Source organism: Globicephala melas, chromosome 13 (genome assembly GCF_963455315.2).
Source record: "Globicephala melas chromosome 13, mGloMel1.2, whole genome shotgun sequence".
Classification (NCBI taxonomy): domain Eukaryota; kingdom Metazoa; phylum Chordata; class Mammalia; order Artiodactyla; family Delphinidae; genus Globicephala; species Globicephala melas.
In genome coordinates this window covers 86212205-86232847 of record NC_083326.1, presented here as the reverse complement: position 1 = coordinate 86232847, position 20643 = coordinate 86212205, and the positions used below count along the sequence as shown (strand labels likewise).

The 20643-nt window shown below is 47.3% G+C and overlaps 1 protein-coding gene across 3 annotated transcripts in view; it reads right to left on the bottom strand.

The window, feature by feature from the left end:
* Positions 1-20643, bottom strand: part of TMEM132C (transmembrane protein 132C) — a 375242-nt gene that overhangs the window by 242758 nt on the left and 111841 nt on the right. The window lies entirely within an intron of this gene.

The following is a 20643-nucleotide window of genomic DNA, read 5'->3' as shown; positions in this document are numbered from 1 at the left end:
AAAAGTGACATTTTTTCACTACTGAATGAAAATGTGATTTCCTCTATAACCTGGGTCTAGGGAAAGCTCTCTAACGATAACCCAAACGCCGAATGCAATTAAACAGTGATAAACGTGCCTGTGTAAAACTTTTACAAGACCTTAAACATAGCCAAAAATATCATAAAGTCGAGAAAAAGGGCAACCTGGGAGACACTGCAAACTGCTCACTTACGGTGCTCAACTCAGCCTGCAGGTGCGTTCTGTTTGGTCCACGGTATTTTAAAAGATGGCTATGAACGGGAACCTTTTTTAAAAACTGGGGAGTATCTGGGTTTCCAGCTTCTCTGCAAACATGAGAGGAGTGGCAGCATGTAGGCTGTCTGCCCAGCCGGCAATGGTAAGAGAACAGACCCAGCAAACCACCTTTGCTCAGTACCATTTCCTGCTGGACCCTCAGGAGCACCTGAGTTTAAAAGTACCAGTTAGGGGGCTTCCCTGGTGGCACAGTGGTTGAGAGTCCGCCTGCCGACGCGGGGGACGCGGGTTCGTGCCCCGGTCCGGGAAGATCCCACATGCCGCGGAGCAGCTGGGCCCATAAGCCATGGCCGCTGAGCCTGCGCGTCCGGAGCCTGTGCTCCGCAGCGGGAGGGGCCACAGTGGTGAGAGGCCCGCGTACCAAAAAAAAAAAAAAAAAATACTAAAAGCACCAGTTAGAATCTCCAGCCGGGTAAGTAAATGTACGCTGGAGGCTGGAGGTTCAACACTGAGCCAGGGAAAAGCAGCACATCGCTCCCATCTTCCTGTCTTTCTCTGTCCATCAACTGCATCATTAGCAGTACAACCAGCTGCCTCCTTGCTGATTGAAGGTTGCCCTCTACAGCTTCCCCGTGGGTTGATACTTACATTGCTGGGGACTCGCTGCTCGCCCAGGGCACGAGAGGTTACTGCCCCCCAACTGCTAACTTTGCAAAGCCCAGGGAAGACCATCGCCTGGCCCTTGTCTTTCAGAACCAGACCAGAAAACCCACATAAGCCCCCATTCATACACTGAGAGAGAACACGGGCATTCCTCTCCCCTGATGCTCCAACCTCCCCTGCTGTCCCTGCTTCTAACTGCAGCCGGCACAGCCCATCCAGCCTATGGGGCTACCCCACTGCCTCCCTCCTCTGGAACTTCCCCTAATCCTCTTCCTGGCCAGGACACTGGCTAGCGGATCAAAGCTGCCTTTGGTGCTGCAGCCTAACGCCCTTAGGTTGTAAAGGTGGCTTTTCAAAGGAATAGCTTTCTCCCTTGTTCTTCGCCCAGAGGCGTTGTTCTGAGGTCACCGGTAACACGGGTACTTTGCCCCTCTCTCTTTAGCGATGTTTTACTGCTTCCCTTTTAACCCACTCATTTCAGGACCAGGTTAAAACACTCTCAGAAGACCCTGCATAACATTCTAGAAAAGGTTCTGGCTCTATGTGCTTAAAGAAAATCATTGACTTTTTTTTTTTAACATCTTTATTGGAGTATGATTGCTTTACAATGGTGTGTTAGTTTCTGCTTTATAACAAAGTGAATCAGTTACACATATACGTATGTTCCCATATCTCTTCCCTCTTGCGTCTCCCTCCCTCCCACCCTCCCTATCCCACACCTCTAGGTGGTCACAAAGCACCGAGCTGATCTCCCTGTGCTATGCGGCTGCTTCCCACTAGCTATCTATTTTACATTTGGTAGTATATATATATATGTCCATGCCACTCTCTCACTTTGTCACACTGACAAAGGATTAATCTCTAAGATTTACAAGCAGCTCATGCAGCTCAATAACAAAAAAACAAACGACCTAATCCAAACATGGGCAGAAGACCTAAATAGACATTTCTCCAAAGAAGATACACAGATTGCCAACAAACACATGAAAGGATGCTCAACATCACTAATCATCAGAGAAATGCAAATCAAAACTACAATGAGGTATCATCTCACACTGGTCAGAATGGCCGTCATCAAAAAATCTAGAAACAATAAATGCTGGAGAGGGTGTGGAGAAAAGGGAACACTCTTGCACTGTTGGTGGGAATGTAAATTGATACAGCCACTATGGAGAACAGTATGCAGGTTCCTTAAAAAACTAAAAATAGAATTACCATACGACCCAGCAATCCCACTCCTGGGCATATACCCTGAGAAAACCATAATTCAAAAAGAGTCATGTACCAAAATGTTCATTGCAGCTCTATTTACAATAGCCAGGACATGGAAGCAACCTAAGTGTCCATCATTGGATGAATGGATAGAGAAGATGTGGCACATATATACAATGGAATATTACTCAGCCATAAAAAGAAACGAAATTGAGATATTTGTAGTGAGGTGGATGGACCTAGAGTCTGTTATGCAGAGTGAAGTAAGTCAGAAAGAGAAAAACAAACACTGTATGCTAACACATATATATAGAATCTAAGAAAAACAAAAAAAAGGTCATGAAGAACCTAGGGGTAAGACGGGAATAAAGACACAGACCTACTAGAGAATGGGTAATCATTGACTCTTTAAGCAACTTGTAGAATTGTATCAAACCCAATGGATTAATTACTACATTTAACGCTTTTATTCTGATGTATTCATCCCCCTCCAAAAAAGCTTTTAAACCTTGAAGGGTAGAGATTTAGAGACTGGTTTGTTTGGAAAAGACAGTGGGCCAAGGGCTCTCTGAAGGAACAGAGCAAGGATTCTAAGGCCCGTCTGTGCAGCGTGTATTCCACAACAGGGAAGCTTGTCAACAAGCTTTCTCATCATTCTTCACTCTTCTTGCACCTAAAAATGCCTTTTTTCTCCTTTTTTTTGGTCTTTTTACTTTAAAAAAAAATCCTAAAAATGAACCTTTTGCTTTGAAGCAAATGCTGAGTTTATTTTCGATGACATAAAGCTGAAGGGGGCGTGCTGTCCTCTTATCTCTTCTCTTAAGCTGCTTCCATTATTTAACGCCCTCTTCATCTTTCGTATGGGACAGGAAGTGCCTAGCTCATACCTTCCTGCTGAACCTAGTTCTGAAGTTTTCCAGTTAACGAGAGATTTAACTCGAGCCAAGAAGAGATAGACATGGTAAAGAAGGGAGTGGGATCTAGTATAGTGGTTAAAGACATGGTGTTTGGCTATAGAGATCTAGAGTTGATCTATTCAGTACCCATGTGATCTCAGGCAAGTTCTTACCTTGTTGGACAGTTTCAGTTTCCATAGATAAATGGATGGATGGATGGATGGATGGATGGATGGATGGATGGAAGGATGGAAGGATGGATGGATGGATGGATGGAAGGATGGATGGATGGATGGATGGATGGATGGATGGATGGATGGAAGGATGGATGGATGGATGGATGGATGGATGGAAGGATGGATGGATGGATGGATGGATGGATGGATGGATGGATGGATGGAAGGATGGAAGGATGGATGGATGGATGGAAGGAAGGATGGATGGATGGATGGATGGATGGATGGACGGAAGGATGGATGGACGGATGGATGGAAGGATGGATGGATGGATGGATGGATGGATAGAAGGATGGATGGATGGATGGATGGATGGAAGGATGGATGGATGGAAGGATGGATGGATGGATGGATGGAAGGATGGATGGATGGATGGAAGGATGGATGGATGGATGGATGGATGGATGGATCAATGGTTGGATGGATGTTTGGATGGATGGATGGATGGATGGGTACACAGGTAGATAGACAGGTGGACAGATTTCATTATATAGGGTCTAATAGTACCTGTTGTAGAGCAATTACAAAATGGCTCCCATTCTCCTCCTCTTTCTACATATTTTGTGTGTGACTTTGCAATTTTCCCTTCAAAATTAGGAGTCTATTGCCCCACTCCTTGAATCTAGGTTGGCCTTGAATTTGCTCTTGTCGGCAGAATATGGCAGAAGTGACGATGTGCCAATTCCAAGCTCAGGTTTCCACTAACCCTCTTTTGAATTTCTGCAGAGACCATGTGAAGGACAGCAGAGTTATTCCAGTGAAGGCCATCCCAAATCAGCCAACCCGGAGCCTGCGGCCACCCCCGAACAAGTGAGAGAGCCCAGCCACAATTAGCCAAGTTCAGCAAAGACTGGTCACCCCTAGACTCATGAGAAATGAAAAGCGAACTAGGTCTCTAAATTTGGAGGTGGTTTTTTATGCAGCAACACCTGATGGGGTAACTCATAAATATCGAGAGATAACCAAGGATAAGAAACTAAACAAATACAGTGACACCAACATGAGACTCCCTCCTCCTCGAGGGAATTAGAGTAATTCAAACAGAACTGAAAAGGGAATCACTTTCTCATTGGTAAGACTCAAGTGGTTTCCCACCTTGTAGGTGGACCTGCAATACCCAACCTCATAGACACTCATGAAAACGGCCCCTCTGGAGCTGTGCTAGGCCCGTCTGCACAGCCACGTGCTGTGACACCATATGGGTCTCCCAAGCTCATCTCACATTTTGGGGAGCCTTCATCTGGCAGATTAAGGGACCCGTGGTGGTTACCAGCCGTTGTGGTATTTCTCTCCTGACGCTCTATCTGCTGATTGCAAGGAAACCATCCCACGGTTGCCGTGACCTAGTGAAACACAGACAGATATCCACCCTCTAATTCTGGTTCATCCGCTCATAGCAGCGTCTCCTAGAAAGATAGGATTGTTGAGTAATTTTTACCATCTGAAACAATACCCCTGGAAAAGTCCGATGCTGTCTGCCTCCGGACGTGGAGCGGGGAAGAGGAGAGAAGCTGACAGCTGCACCTCCGCATCTGGCCTCCCAGCTGACAGCACGTTCATTTGCTGTCTCCCTTCCTGTTTATCCATTTTCTTTATCTGTGCTTGCCTGTCAGTGTCGGGATATCGTGTCCTCCATCAGCCGCTCATCAGAGAACTCTACTGCAAAGCTGCCTGCCGGAAATTGAGTTTTTGAGATTCTGAGACAGTGGACGCAGCAGGTGTCCATGCCACTTAGCACCCAGACAGAACAACCCCAGGGGAAATGACCCTTCGGCGAACGTCATGTGCCCCCTCCACTGCGAGGCTCGCTTTGGGATGTTTTGACCGAGATGGATTCTTTAGCATTGATTCTCTCTGAGCTGTGACATGAAGGATGGGTTGGATCTCGGGAGGGTGAGTGGAATAGGGGAAGGATCCTTGGAAGCGGGGTGTGGAGCACAGCACCAGGAAAGGGTCAGTGGAGGGAAAGCTCAGGAGCTGGGTGTGTGAGGAGTGGGAAGTTGGTCTAGGAAGCGGGGCCGGGGCCCGCCGTTGCCCTGAATGTGGTAAGGGATGGATGCTCATGTGGTACTTTGGTGAAAATGCTGGGTCCCGGTTTCCTTGTCAATTAAATAAGCTACAAGCAAACCCCGCTGGAATACTCCAGAGGCACAAGTGGTGCTGCTTCAGGATGTGCAAAGGTCCTTCCTAAAGAGTATCGAGGTTCTCAACTAAGGGTGACTTTGCACCCTGGAGACGCCTGGCAACGTCTACAGGAGACATTTTTGATTTTCACAGCTGGGTGCTACTGTCACCTAGTGGGGTGAGACTAGCGATGCTGAGAACATCCTACCATGCACGGGACAGCCCCCCGCCACAAAGAATCGTCCAGTCCAAAACGCCGGTAGTGCCAAGGATGAGAAACCCTGATCTAGCTCGATTCACAGCAGGTGTTCAGAGGTTTGTCACAGATGCCAAAGAGACAGGAGGAAGGATTGTAACCGAACCCTCTCCAGCCCAGTGAGAGGAATGCATCCCAGGTTAAGAGCATTCCCAAAGCCAGACCACATCCAAAAATGAACCCCTGTCCCCAACGTACTAAGTAAGTTTTTGGGTTTTTTGCAAATACCTTAAACTTTTGAGTTTGAGAATCTTCATCTTTAAAGTGGGAATCATATCAAAACCAATTCCCTTAGAGCAATAAAGAAAGTACCCAGCACCTAGAACATGCCTAATAATTGGGGAGCAGTTTCTGTTCCTGTTATTATCATTATGATCATTACCATTATTTCAATCCTGTTGATAAGTTATAGTAAAAAGGTTTTCAGGCTATAGCAACATGAAAAAAAATAGGTGATAATTATAATTCGTAAAAAAAAAAAAAAAAGTTGGGTGACAGCCATGTGAGAAAAGAAATCTGCGATCAAGAGGGGTGGGCTCTTGTTATAACTTCAATGACCTGTTCCGACATCTCCAGTTTACCTGTGTGATATCAGAAACCTACGACACAGAAACCTGCCTTTCCCCACAAGCCTCAAGAAAAACCCTGATTGGACTTTCCTTCCAAGTCATCGCAGCTTACTTGAAACACAAGCCGGCCTGAGTACTTGGAAGGTTTTTTTCCTCTCCCCCCACCATTTGTGATTTATAACATTCGCCAGACGCAAAATGTCTCTCTGATAAATATGACACATGGTTACTTTTCTTCTTGAAACAAAAGGCACCTTGATAAATGGATTATTTGATTTCAATGCCTCTTCTGAACAAACCTCCCCCCAGTATCCTCAGCTGAAATTACATAGTGTGGTTTGCAATTTCGAAACAGTAAAACTCTCCTTTAAAGGAGCAGGTACTTATATTCCCCTTGGAGGCCACGGGGGGTATCCCCCCCCCCCCCCCGTTCTCTGGTTAAAGTCCATAATCACTCTCAGGCACTCCTCAATCAGTCCCCTGGAAGTAGAGCAAAGGAGACATGCCTTTCAAAGACAAACTATCTAAAACACCCAGAATCTCAGCCTTTATCAGCATGAGAATAGTGCCTCGGGTAGGCACAGAGGGAAATATTTGCTATGCAAAGTTCTAAATCTAAAACGCAGTCTTTTTTTTTTTTTTTTTTTTTTTTTTTTTGCGGTACACGGGCCTCTCACTGTTGTGGCCTCTCCCGTTGCGGAGCACAGGCTCCGGACGTGCAGGCTCAGCGGCCGTGGCTCACGGGCGCAGCCGCTCTGCGGCATGTGGGATCTTCCCGGACCGGGGCACGAACCTGTGTTCCCTGCATCGGCAGGCAGACCCCCAACCACTGCGCCACTAGGGAAGCCCCTAAAACGCAGTCTTTTAACTGGGCTGCAATTGGCAAATGGCTTGATCTTGGCAAACGGCCCACAAGGCCAATCCCTCCTCCTCCATCCCTGCAATGTGGCTCAGACCCCAGGTCCACGAGGGGCTCCGACTGGCTCAAGACAGAGCTCCCCCGTGAGACAATGTACATATTAGTTTCCTATTGCCGCCGTAACACATTACCACAGCTTAGTAGTGTAAACCAACAGCAAAAAAATATTTATTTATAGTTCTGGAAGTCAGAAGTCTACCATGAAGGGGTCGGCAGGGCTGCGATCTCCCGGGGAGGCTTCAGGGGACAATCACTTCCGAGCCTTTTCCGTTTGTTAGAGGCGCCTGCGTTCCGTGGCTCCTGGCCACTTCCTTCCTCTCTCTCTCTCTTCAAAGCCAGCAGCTTCTCTTCTCTCTGACCTCCGGCCTCCGTCTTGTAAGGACCTTTGTGGTTACATCAGCTCATCTGGGTGATCCAGGACCATCTCCTCATCTCAAAATGTTCAACTGAATCACATCTGCTAAGTCCCTCTTGCCACGTAAGGTCACACATTCACAGGCTCTGACAACTGAGGAACAGACGTCTTTATGGGGGCGGATGGTGGTACCGTTCCGCTGACCAGAGATGGCATTCGGGGTGTTTGCAGAAGCAGAGCTGGTTATCACAGTGACTAGAGGGAAGAATACCACTGATGTTTAGAGAGCGGGGTCCAGCTCTGCTGGATGCCCTGCAAGGCCTGAAATGGTCCCAGGCAACAAATAATTGCCCAGGCCCTGCATGACTTCTGACTGTCCCACTGGACACTCACAAAGGTGAGAAACCTATTAGGACGACCCAAGCCAAGAACCTATCTCCACTAAAAATTCCAGGAGGGGCAACGATGCAACCTGTGCATTTGCCAGTATTGCAATTACTGGGGTGCAGATTGTACTTATTTATTTATGGCTTATTTATTTATGGGTCTTCGTTGCTGCACACGGGCTTTCTCTAGTTGTGGCGAGCAGGGGTTACTCTTCGTTGCAGTGCGCGGGCGTCTCATTGCAGTGGCTTCTCTTCTTGTGGAGCACGGGCTCTGGGCACACGGGGTTCAGTAGTTGCGGCACGTGGGCTCAGCAGTTGTGGCTTGCGGGCTCAGTAGTTGTGGCGCACGGGCTTAGTTGCCCCGCGGCATGTGGGATCTTCCCGGACCAGGGCTCGATCCTGTGTCCCCTGCATTGGCAGGCAGATTCTTAACCACTGCACCATCAGGGAAATCCAGGTTGTACTTTGATTTCATGAAACTTTACTAAAAACTTGTTTACCCTTTTGGCAAATTACATGAGCAATGCCCTATCTGCCTGTGAAATCCAAATTGCCCAAAGAGCTATACCAGCCTGCATGTGTGGCTGACACATCCATGCTGACGCTAAGTACACGGGCGAGTATCTGACGACTTCATTTGACCTCCCCTATATGTACACATATTAAAATATTATTTTCCGATCCATTACTTTGGTCATATTTTTCATCTCTAGAACAGGGCACCAGACTGATTTGTTTTTAATTATGCATAGAGACAGTTTACAAGACTATGAATTTAATTTTATGATCTATAAAGCTAAGGGTTGAGAACCACTGGTCTAATCCAGGGGTTGGCACATTTTTTTCTTGAAGAGAATACAATAAACACCTTAGGCTTTGCAGCCTTAGAAGCAAAATCAATGTTACGAAGGTACTTATATGGCTATTTTCAATGCAACCATTTACAGTTTTACTTTTTACCATTCTTACATGTTTACATCACCCTGACTCAGCCTGTGGGCCACACAAAACTAGGTGGTGGGCTGGATTTGGCCCATGGTCTGATGTTTGCCAATCCCTGGTTTAAACCACACAGGGTAATTCCAGATCTGTCTCCAGTAACTGGTTCAATTCTGCACAGGCCCAAACCCGTGGTTCCCACATAGGGGCAATTATGCCACCTGGGGGCCATCTGGAAATGTCTGGAATCAATTTTTTTCTTGATGTAGCTGTTTTTGTAAATTTTTAATTTTTTCAATGTATTTTTCTAATTGGGGTAACACTGCCTTATAATTCTATGTAAGTTTCATGTGGCCAACATTGTATGTTTACTTCTGTATACACTACAGCACGCTCACCACCGAAAACTGGTTTCCATCCGTCAGCACACAGTCAATCCCCTTGACCCATGTAGCCGCCCCTCCCCCTATTTTTTTTTTTTTTTGCGGTACGCGGGCCTCTCACTGCTGTGGCCTCTCCCGTTGCGGAGCACAGGCTCCGGACGCGCAGGCTCAGCGGCCACGGCTCACGGGCCCAGCCGCTCCGCGGCATGTGGGATCTTCCCGGACCGGGGCACGAACCCGCGTCCCCTGCATCGGCAGGCGGACTCTCAACCACTGCGCCACCAGGGAAGCCCCCCCTCCCCCTGGTAACCACTACTCTGTCCTCTGTATCTACGTATTTGTTTTTGTTTGGTTTGGTCTGTTCACTTATTCTGATTTCATGTTGCTTGGTTGGTTGGTTGCTTGGTTGGTGGGAATGTAAACTGCTGCATCCACCATGGAAGACAGTACAGAGAGTCCTCAAAAAATTAAGAATAGAGCTGCTATATGATCCAGCTATCCTACTTCCGGGTATTTATCCAAAGAATACAGAAACACTAATTTGAAAAGACATCTGCACCCCTATGTTCATTGCGGTACTGTTTACAATAGCCGAGACATGGAAACAACCCGAGTGCCCATCAGTGGGTAAATGGATAAAGAAGATGTGGTATCTATACATCTATCTATAGAGATAGATATTGACGTCTATGTAGATATCTATGTACCTGTGTATCTATAGATGTTTCTATCTATCTAGATACCTACATATAAGGGAAGACTACTCATCCATAAAAAAGATGAAATCTTGCCATTTGAGACAACACAGATGGATCTCGAGAGTATCATGCTAAGTGAAATAAATCATATGGTGAAAGACACGTACTGTATGATTTCACTCACATGGAAACAGTTCCACTGCCATGGCTGGGGGGTTAGGATGCTACCGGCCTCTAGTGGACAGAAGCCAGGGATGCTTCTCAGTGCTTTCCATGTGCAGGACAGCTCCACAGCTAAGAATTAGCTGGCCCCAAAGGTCAATGGCACTGAGGTTGGGAAACCATGCCCTCGGACACTTTGGGCCCAGGAGCTACAAGGGGAGGTTTGCTGGGACTCCTGGGGGAGAAGCCCTCCCCCCTAAGAGAACCGTGGCAGCAAACGTCTTTCTTCCCAGAGGCAAGGGAAAGACCAGTTCACCCCACTAATACTGTCACCCATCCTGAAACTGAGTGAAATTCCGAGACAAAGCCAGGATGGGGGAGGTACAGTGGCGGGATCCTGGGTCTTGACACCAAAGGGGGGGACCACTGAATACACACACCCTCAATCTTGCCTCTCCACTGCCCTTCCTATTATGAGAACCAGTGCACAACCATAAAGGACACGGGTTTTCTCTTACTTTCAGCGGAAAGCTTCTGAGATGATACAGACTGGCTTCATCCACTGAGGTGATCTGGCTTCACAGGTCATGGAAAGAAGGGATCGAGACACGTTTTCCGTCAAGGCCCACACAGTAAACATTTTAGGCTTAATGGGCTGAATACACTCTGTTTCAACTACTCAACCCTTCTGTTATGCCAAAAGGGCAGCCGGAGACCAGTGTAAACACGGCTGTGCCCGTGCTCCAATAAAACTTTATTTATGGACACTGAAATCGGAACTTCATAGAATTATGATGTCAGAAACATTCTTCTTCTTTAAAATATGCTTTTTCTCCAATCATTTAAAAACGTAAGAGTATTCTTAGTTCACAGGTCATCCAAACGCAGTGGTGGCTGGATCTGCCTGTGAGCCGTTGTTTGCTGACCTCTGACATAGGCGAAGCCTTTCTAAGAGTTGTGTTTCATGCAGATGAGGACTTTCTTGGTGTTTCCTTCAGGGCTCTTTACAATCTGACAGAGATACCAGGTTTATTCATTGATCCAAATGTAAACATGCCTCTTACGATGCCTCCAAGACAGTTTGGAAAAGGATGAAAAAAAAGATTGGATTCAAACATCGGCAGAGATTTGGAGTTGCATAATGTAAGCATTTACAGCAGAATTTAAATAACTGCATTTGATGTTCACATAGCATATGGTTGGTTTGGGAATGTTTTGCTGTATCTATTCAAAGAGAGAAGCATTTATTTATCACAGATGGTGGTATTATTTATCCTGAGAGTCCCAATTATCTCAATTCATGTAAATAAAAGGGAACAGCATTCCTGTTCTTTATGATGGTTTTTCCCCCTAAAAAATAAAGAGCTTATTTATTTATTGCGGTACGCGGGCCTCTCACTGTCGTGGCCTCTCCCGTTGCGGAGCACAGGCTCCGGACGCGCAGGCTCAGCGGCCATGGCTCACGGGCCCAGCCGCTCCGCGGCACGTGGGATCTTCCCGGACCGGGGCACGAACCCGCGTCCCCTGCATCGGCAGGTGGACGCTCAACCACTGCGCCACCAGGGAAGCCCAAAGAGCTTATTTTTAATAGAATCCATGTATTTTCTTTCCCACTAATTACAGATAATTTTAAAAAACCCTTCTGCAACCCACTGAGTCATCCTCATTTTTCCCCCAACACATGAGTCTCATTTGCCTGCTGGTTAGCATCTGTAGTTTTGATTGGTTGCACCAGTATTTCAGATGATTATATCAATGAGGAGTCTTAGGCTACAAAGTAGAAAATGCTTTCCTGATGGTTGAGTAAACAAAAAAGAGGAAAGAATCCATCAGAAGATGAAAGCGTTTTCTCTTTCATTATATATAGCTTTTAACTCTTCATATCGTGAAAGAAGACACTGAAACCGAGTTTTCCACAAAGGATGGAGAATTGAGAGGGGAGAATTCTGAACACTCAAGGGGAAAAAAGTCCCTTAGATGGAAGGTGAAACATTAGCCTCATAAAACCTGCATTATGGATACAGAAGGATGAACAGAGCAACACCGACCATCAACAACCTGTAGGTCCAGGTACTGCATCTCAGTCGTTTAAACTTGGAACAGCCCTTTATGTTAAGTACTCTTATGACCCCATTTTACACACAAGAAGACTGAGGTTCAAAGAGGTTTTGTAACCTACCCAAGCATCACCCAGCTAAGAGTACTAGAATCAGGATTTGAACTCAGGACCCACGTGCTCACCTGCTTCAGGACATAAGCTTTCTTTATGTTCACATCTCTCTCTTCCAGCGATGTTTTTCCTATACAGTGCCAGGTTAGTAAAAATAACAGCAAGAGGGCTATTAACCATCTACGGCTGTGCTGGTCTAGAGATGCTGAACTCCAGCTCGAAAATCAAGTTAACATTGAGGAAAGAAGAGTCAAGAGCTGGAGCCCCTAAATCCAGCCATGCCTAAAGTCAGAGGGTCTTTGGGTGTTTCCATTCATAGCTTAAGCCCATCTGAGATGCACTTCCCGTCACTCTGAACTAACTGATCCTCAATTTCCTGTTTTTAATTGATGAGGCCGCTGAGCTTACAACTGTTCTTATTTAATATTGCAGGGGCAAGCCTTCGATCTTGGTCTTAACATTAATCTCAAAAAAAAAAAAAACACCCACTCCAACTGGGGGATATTATGAGGAATGTTCTTCATCCAATAAATATTAACTGGGAACCTTCGGTGTGTCTTGCGCTGCCTGGCTTCTGTCAGGAATTATGTGTAGATAAATAAACTACGGTTATCAAGCTCATAGGACTCTAAGCCCAGGAGAGGAGACCGGCCACAGAAGGGAAGAATGACGATGGGTAGAAATAAGGATGCCAATGTGATACAAGAGCTGAGATGTGTGCCTTAGTAACTGTTTACAAGCAGAAGGTGGTCCTGTGATGAGATGGTGCTTCAGAATTGGCCAGGCTGGGAAGGAAAGTGAGGCAGGCACCTTGGACCCATACTCTGGAGGAGGTGTTTGCACGAGACAGTGATGTCGCAGGGCGAGGGCGTCACATTTTGCTACTCTTGAAGTTTCCGATGGCCGGTCCACAGTGATAAGGAAGGCAGACCAACTTTCACTCAGTTTTGTTGTTGCTTTCGAATTTTTTATAGAATGTGGGCGCCCTTCTTGCCTTCTACCAGGGTATACAGCTGGACCTTGGCGTCGAAGGCTAAGTTTGCAATTGTTCCAGAAAGAGGCACCTTCCTTTGGAAACTCACAAACTTAAAAAGGCATGTACAAAATGAACTTACCTACAAAACGGAAATAGAATCACAGATGTAGAAAACAATCTTATGGTTACCAGGGGGTAAGGCGGGGGGGAGGGATAAATTGGGAGACTGGGATTGACATAGACATGCTACTCTATATAAAATAGATAACTAATAAGGACCTACTGTATAGCACAGGGAACTCTACTCAATACTCTGTAATGGCCTATATGGGAAAAGAATCTAAAAAACAGTGGATCTATGTATATGCATAACTGATTCACTTTGCTGTATACCTGAAACTAACACCACATTGTAAATCAACTGTACTCCAATAAAAATTAAAAAAATAAAAGGGCATGTACACGACACAGAAAACAAACTTACGGTTACTAGGGGAAAGGGGTAGGGAGGAACAAATTGGGAATGCAGGATTAACAGATACACACTACTATATATAAAAGAGAAACAAGGACCTACTGTATAGCACAGGGAACTGTATTCGATATCTTATAATAACCTATAATGGAAAAGACTCTGAAAAGGAATAGACATATACACGTGTATATATATATATATATATATAACTGAATCACTTTGCTGTACACCTGAAACACTGTAAATCGACTATACTTCAATAAAAAAGTATGGAGCATATTAGAAAGCCATTGGGGAAGCCCCACCCAGACCCTTCCCTCTCTGCCCCGGGACAAAAGCCTTAAGCTGAAGAAGAAGGAACAGCAAACCATGCTCCCCAGAGAGCAGGGGTGCTGGGAGAAGGGGAGGGGGCGTGGGGAGAGAAATAGCCTCTACCGTGGGGGAGGGGCAGAGATGCCCCAACTACTAGGCTACGAGAAGGAATACTGTGTAGACAATTAGCATTATCACACACTTACACGCAAGCATCATAAAATATTAAAATACTTACATCAAAAGTAACTGTATCAATACTGATATTTATAAAATTAGCATATATTAATAAACTTCACATAATAATTATGTTAAAATAAGAACAAACTGAAACACACTATTCTACCTTCTATCTATACATACATACAAATGTTTAGGAGAAGTTTTTTATGATAATATCACACTTACAAAAGTGATTTTTTTTTTACACCTTTATTGGAGTATAATTGCTTTACAATGGTGTGTTGGTTTCTGCTTTATAACAAAGTGAATCAGTTATACATATACATATGTTCCCATATCTCCTCCCTCTTGCATCTCCCTCTCTCCCACCCTCCCTATCCCATCCCTCTAGGTGTTCACAAAGCACCGAGCTGATCTCCCTGTGCTATGCGGCTGCTTCCCACTAGCTATCTACCTTACGTTTGGTAGTGTATATATGTCCATGCCTCTCCCTCGCTTTGTCCCAGCTTACCCTTCCCCTCCCCATATCCTCAAGTCCATTCTCTAGTAGGTCTGTGTCTTTATTCCTGTCTTACCCCTAGGTTCTTCATGACAGTTTTTTTCCTTAGATTCCATATATATGTGTTAGCATACGGTATTTGTCTTTCTCTTTCTGACTTACTTCACTCTGTATGACAGACTCTAGGTCCATCCACCTCATTACAAATAGCTCAATTTCGTTTCTACAAAAGTGGTTATTAATCGAAAGGGAGATGAGATCTTTTGGAAGGTCACACATATCTTAGCTTTACTGGGTGTTTTCTTTCCTTTTATAAAATGAGAGCGTGTATTCACACATTACTTGTGCGATTCAAATGCTGTTTCAAGACAGCTTCCCTTGGCAACAGGGCTGCAATGATCTGATTTGGCCGACTGACACAGCAAAGTAGATGTGTAAATAGTTCTGTGTGTGACTTCTCAACAGGTGCATCATTTAAAAGTAGAATTACTCCCCCCTCCCTTTCCTTGCGATTTCTTTTTTTTTTTTTTAAGATTTTTTTTTGATGTGGACCATTTTTAAAGTCTTTATTGAATTTGTTACAATATTGCTTTTGTTTTATGTTTTGGTATTTTGGCCGCGAGGCATGTGGGATCTTAGCTCCCCAACCGGGGATCGAACCCACACCCACAGTATTGGAAGGCAAAGTCTTAACCACTGGACTGCCAGGGAAGTCCCTTCTTTGCTATGTCTTCTAATATCCAACTTCAAAGGAGATGGAAAGCAGTGAGTTTCGCATAAATACTTGTGCACCCAACATGCCTCAGCTTCATCCTAGGATCAGATGGGGGTCAGCAGACGCTGGGCTGACCAGACGATTTCCTTGTGAGCGTCCCTGGTACCCATGTGGAGGTTTAATCCAAGTTGCACAGGTGTATCTGTTGCTTTATTTTTCTGCTAAACCTTTTTTTCCCCTTCCTATGTTATTAAAAGTCCTTGTGAAATGCTCCCTTCCCTGCCTGTGGGGTTTTGAATAATAAATATGTCCACAGATTCCTTGATACTCCTGTCTTCAAGAGGCTGAGCTCTCATGGGCTGGGCTTAGTGACACCAGCAGTGTCTGGGTCCCTCTCGGCATCTTGAAGCATCATACCAACCTGGGCCACCAAACTTTGGACCATCGAAGACAAAACTAATTCCAAGATAAGAAAGGCTGCTGATTCCTAGACTCACGGTAAGGAAACCCATCCACTGTCAGCTTCCTTTCAGCAGGGGTTCGAGGGTCTTAGGAAGGAGAGGCAATTTTAAAGAGTAAAAGGACGGAGCCATGTGACCATGTCTGATTGACAAGTGCTGTATGAAGTTGGGAAATCTGAATCGGGGGAGACCCTCCAATCGATCTTTGGTACGCTTGACAGTCCTTGGTTGGCTGAAGGGGGCATGGGAAAAGTTTGGGGACATTTCAGAAGAGGGAGTTTGTTCAGTGTCACAGGATGAGGGGGTTTTCTTGTCCGGTCATTTCCTGGATCAAGTGGGGATCAATTTTATAGTGATGCTGCTGTGAGGCTGTCTGTCAGGACAAGAAATTTCTCAGGACTTTTTGTTTTGTAAGAAAAACAAAGCCTCCAATTTGTCTGAACCACCCATTTTCAGGTTTCCATTACCCGCAGACTCCTAATGACATTGTTTATGCACCTCGAACCCTCTACACTTGAGGTCAGAAACTGCCATGCAGCTCTGAGCCACAGCACGTAAGTTCCCTTGCTGTGTAAGGCAGTTTGAATATCACTTGTTCTTGCCTCGCCTCCTCCAGGAAGTCTTCCTTGCCATCTCTGGCCAGCAGTGGCCCTTCCTCTTTCCCGACTATCTGTCCTACCCACAGTCTGTCCACGCACCGTGGTCCTCTCCGATGCCCTGAGGTCAGGCTCTCTCGTGCTCAAGTCCTGTTTGTCAAACTGGAATATCAACTCCTTTGGGTCAGGAGAACCACGAGGTTGAGAAAGAAGTGTGCTTTGGAGGTGACATCCTAGCTCGTTAACCTGGCCATTGGACAAGAGACTCTACCTTCATGAGCCTCAGTTTCTTCATCAATTGAAATGGGAATGGAAACCACCTTCTCCCCAGGGGCTGCTGCAGTGGTTTACAGAAATCACCCCACCAGAGTTCTTGAAAGCACCAGCTCCCTCTCTCCCTGGAGGGAAGAGTCTGTGTCGTGTGTACACAGCTTCTCCAGAGAGAGAGACAGACAGAGTGACAGTGAGAGTGGGAGCGAGAGTGACAGGAAGAGGGAGAGGGGCAGAGAAAGGCACCAGCAGCCAATTTTTCTTAAAGGTCCAGATAGCAGGCACTCGTAGACGGCAGGTATTTTAGACCAAGAGGCAAAAATCAAGGACATTATGTAAGTACTTATATAACCGTTTCAAATGCAACCATTTAAAAATGTAGACACAATTCTCAGCTACAGACCCTACAAGCAGATGGCGGGGCCGGTCCCAGGGGCCATGGTCAAGTCAGCCCACCTGGGTCTAGAGTGCAGCTCGGGGCTGCGAACCCAGGCGTTGAAGCCTGCCTGGCTGCCTGGGCACGGATCCTGTCTCCACCCCTTAGCAGCTGTGTGGCCTAGAGCAAGGCATTTCATCTCTTTGTGCCTCAGTTTCCTTATCTGTAAAATGGGGAGAGTAGTAAGGATGACACCTTCCTCCTGAAGTAGTAACTATGTCAGTGTATATAAAATGGTTAAAACAGAGTCCTGTGTCCAGGACAGGTTCAATACATGCTATTCATGTTCCTTCCTCACGTCCAACACACAGAATGGAGCTGCTTAATCCTTTTATGGGGTCTTGGGTCTTTTGGGGACGCTGCTGAGTACTAAGGACATCTTTCCTAAGGGACATACATGCCTGTGCCCATTTAGCAGACATTTGCATAAAAAGTCGGGGCCCAGGGACTCCTTTAATCTCACCACAGGGAGCCTCTGTCCAGGGAGCCTGTCTCCATCCCTGAGATTCATGCAGTGCAGTCTTGGAGGAAAGGTAAGAAAGGGCCTCCCGACTTTCTCAAAGGCCACCCCGCCGGCCTGCTGCCTCAGATCACGGGCACAGCAGAACCCCAGGCTCTGGGTGTTGGAACAGACCTCAGCTGCCTCACAGGTTCTGACCGTGGTATCCACACACGGGATTGCCACCCCTCGCCCGGAGTCTGGGGGGCAGGGTGGAGCACACACATTTCTAACACGCTGCAGGGTGACGGGGTCCTGCTGCTGCCAGCCCAGGACCCCCCTTGAAAACCCCTGCTGTAAAGCGTCAGACCTTCTGTCCAGGAGTTGGTAACACACATCACGAGGACAGGCTAAAGCTGTTTGAAATGACAGCTTCCGCCTGAACCCCTGCAAAGGCTACTGCAGAATCTGATTCCCAAAGACACCCCAAACCTGTCCCTTCGCTTCCATCCCCAGTCACCTTGGGCAGGAGGTACCAGCGTGTGTGGCGGGTCGACGAGCCACCCAGCCCACGCAGACTCAGAGTGATCTCTGCATGGGAACCCTCAGATCAGGACCTAATCCCAGGATCTGTGAACATGGTGCAGGGAGAAGGGGAATTCAGGCTGCGGGTGGAATGAAGGTTGATAACCGGCTGACTCTAAGACAGGAAGATGCTCCCGGGATGGGTGGGCAAGCCCAGTGAAATCCACAGGGTCCTTCCAAGTGGCAGGACGGGGAAGGACAGGAGGGTCAAGATGATGCCTCATGAGAAGGACTTGCTGGCTGTGAAGATGGAGGAAGGCGCCACAAGCCAAGGAGTGTGCGCAGCCTCTAGAAGCCCAAAAAGGCAAGAAAACGGATCCGCCCCTGGAGCCTCCAGAAGGGACACAGCCCTGCAGACCCCTTGATCTTAGCCCCGTGAGACTCCCTGTGGACTTGTGGCCTCCAGAGCGCTAAGATAAAAAATCTGTGTTGTGTTAGCCCGTACACGTGAGGTGACCTTTTACAACAGTCCCAGAAAACTCAGAACCCTCCGATGGCGCCTGTGTGCCGTTAGAATAAAATCTAAACTTCTCAGTACGGCAGAGGCTGGAATCTGATCTGCCCCACGTCTACCTGGACTCACCCGATTTCACCCGCCCAGCTTGTACCACACCTGGACCGCACAGACCTGTTTATTCCACCTCAGAGATGCTCAAGCTTGCTCTCCTTCCGCCAGAGCTTCACGGGGTTGGCTCCTTTGCATTGCATCCAGCAAAGCTCACTGAGCACCTACTACATGCCCGAGCCTTTTCCAGGCACTAGAAAAACCACAGTGAACAAAACACAGTTCCCACCATCACGGTGCTTCCCTTCCAGTGGGAGAAAACAGAATGCATTTACTGTTGGGTGGTGGTAGGGACTCTGGAGAAGAAACGTATGTATCAAGGCAGGTGCTGACCTCATGGCCGTTCCAGCCAAAGTAGCTCTCACCCCGTCCCAATCGGTCCCCATGGGCTCAACCCATTTTACTATCTTTCATGGGTCTTCTTACTCCCTCCCAAATGATGTTTATTTGTTGGTTTCTTTGTTTAGTGCGTCTCCTCTCCCGCTAGACAGGAAAACCCATGAAAGAGAGACTTTTTTTACCTTCGCTCTCCCCAGCATCTGGGCCAGTATATGGACCATGGGAGCACTGAGTAAGTACGAACGAACGAACAAATGAATGGGTGAGTGCCCTGGGAACCACAGGCGGCCAATGCCTGAGCGCCCCGAACCAATTTCCCTGTCCCGTCAGCATCTCTGGTCTTGGATCTCCCAGGACGCTCACGGCATGTGCAGGTACCACAGAGCCTGACAAAACCCACCGTGTCCCCTCCTTCTGGCTGCCGGCACTGACTTTTTTGTAGAGCTGCCTCCTGTGAATTTAGTATCTGGTGTGTGTTTAGGCAGCTGCCACTGTTTTCCTCAAGCTACGTGTGAAGCCAACAGTCTGTTAAAAAGTGGAAACAAGATCCTCCCAGTTATGGCACCAAAACCAGGGCAAGTGAAACAAACAACAGAAAACACACATGGGGGAAGCATCATCTCTGCTGCAGGGAGTGCCCAGCTCAAGCTACTTGGAGGATGATGAAACCTCCTTCCTAGGGTGGCCCACATGCAGCCTTGCTGGCAGGAATGATGAGGCTGGCGGGACATCCGCACCTTGGCTGTCTCACCCACAGCATATGCTTCACCAGCAGAGATGCTGCTTGTGGCCAAGGAGCTCAGACCCAGAGGGACGTTCTCCGGAGGCACGGGTGCCACGCTGGTCCTCAGACAAGTTTACTGCAAGGCACGGTGTTTACAAGAAAGATAGGGAGGATGGAAGGGGGAAACGAGGGAGCCAGAGATGGAAAGAGGGAGGAAGAGATTTTGAAAGGCAGGGCAGGTGGGTTGCTAGTTCTTTGAAATTAGAGGCAGCACGTAAAAATGCAGATTCTTAGTTGCATTTGAAAAACTGGAATTTGGGGCCATACCAGGCTGGCCTGCCTGCCTGCAGCTATTAGCTGGAGCCAGGAAGGAGCTGCCCCCTTGGGTCTCTGGGTCACCAACATGTCCAGCTGGCTGGCCCCTGCATCTCTGGGTCGGCCACCCCAGCCTTAGAGAGGGGCTTTCTTTCTCCACCCAGAGCCCACCCATCCCAGAGAAGAGAAGCTAATCCAGCCCAGCTCTCCAAACCAAATAGGTCCCAGACACAGATGCTTTGTCTCAGCCCAGGCTCTCTGAAGTGGAGGGGGCATCCAATGTTCTAGAAGACTTGGCATCCTCTACAGAAGGTCCCAGGACGCACACAGGAATTGTCTGGCCACTGGCACAGGAGACACTTCTAAGTGCAGCCACCAGAGGGCGTGCCCTGGGGGACCCAGGAGAGGCCAAGGCCAGGGAGGTCTGCAGCCACTGGCAGGCCAGCCGAGCAAGCGGCAGCCAGCCAGCCACCTGTCCGTCCATCCATCCATCGGTCACCCAGCCCCGGAGAGCGGAAACTAGCGGTCCAGCCCTGTAGCAGCAAGCC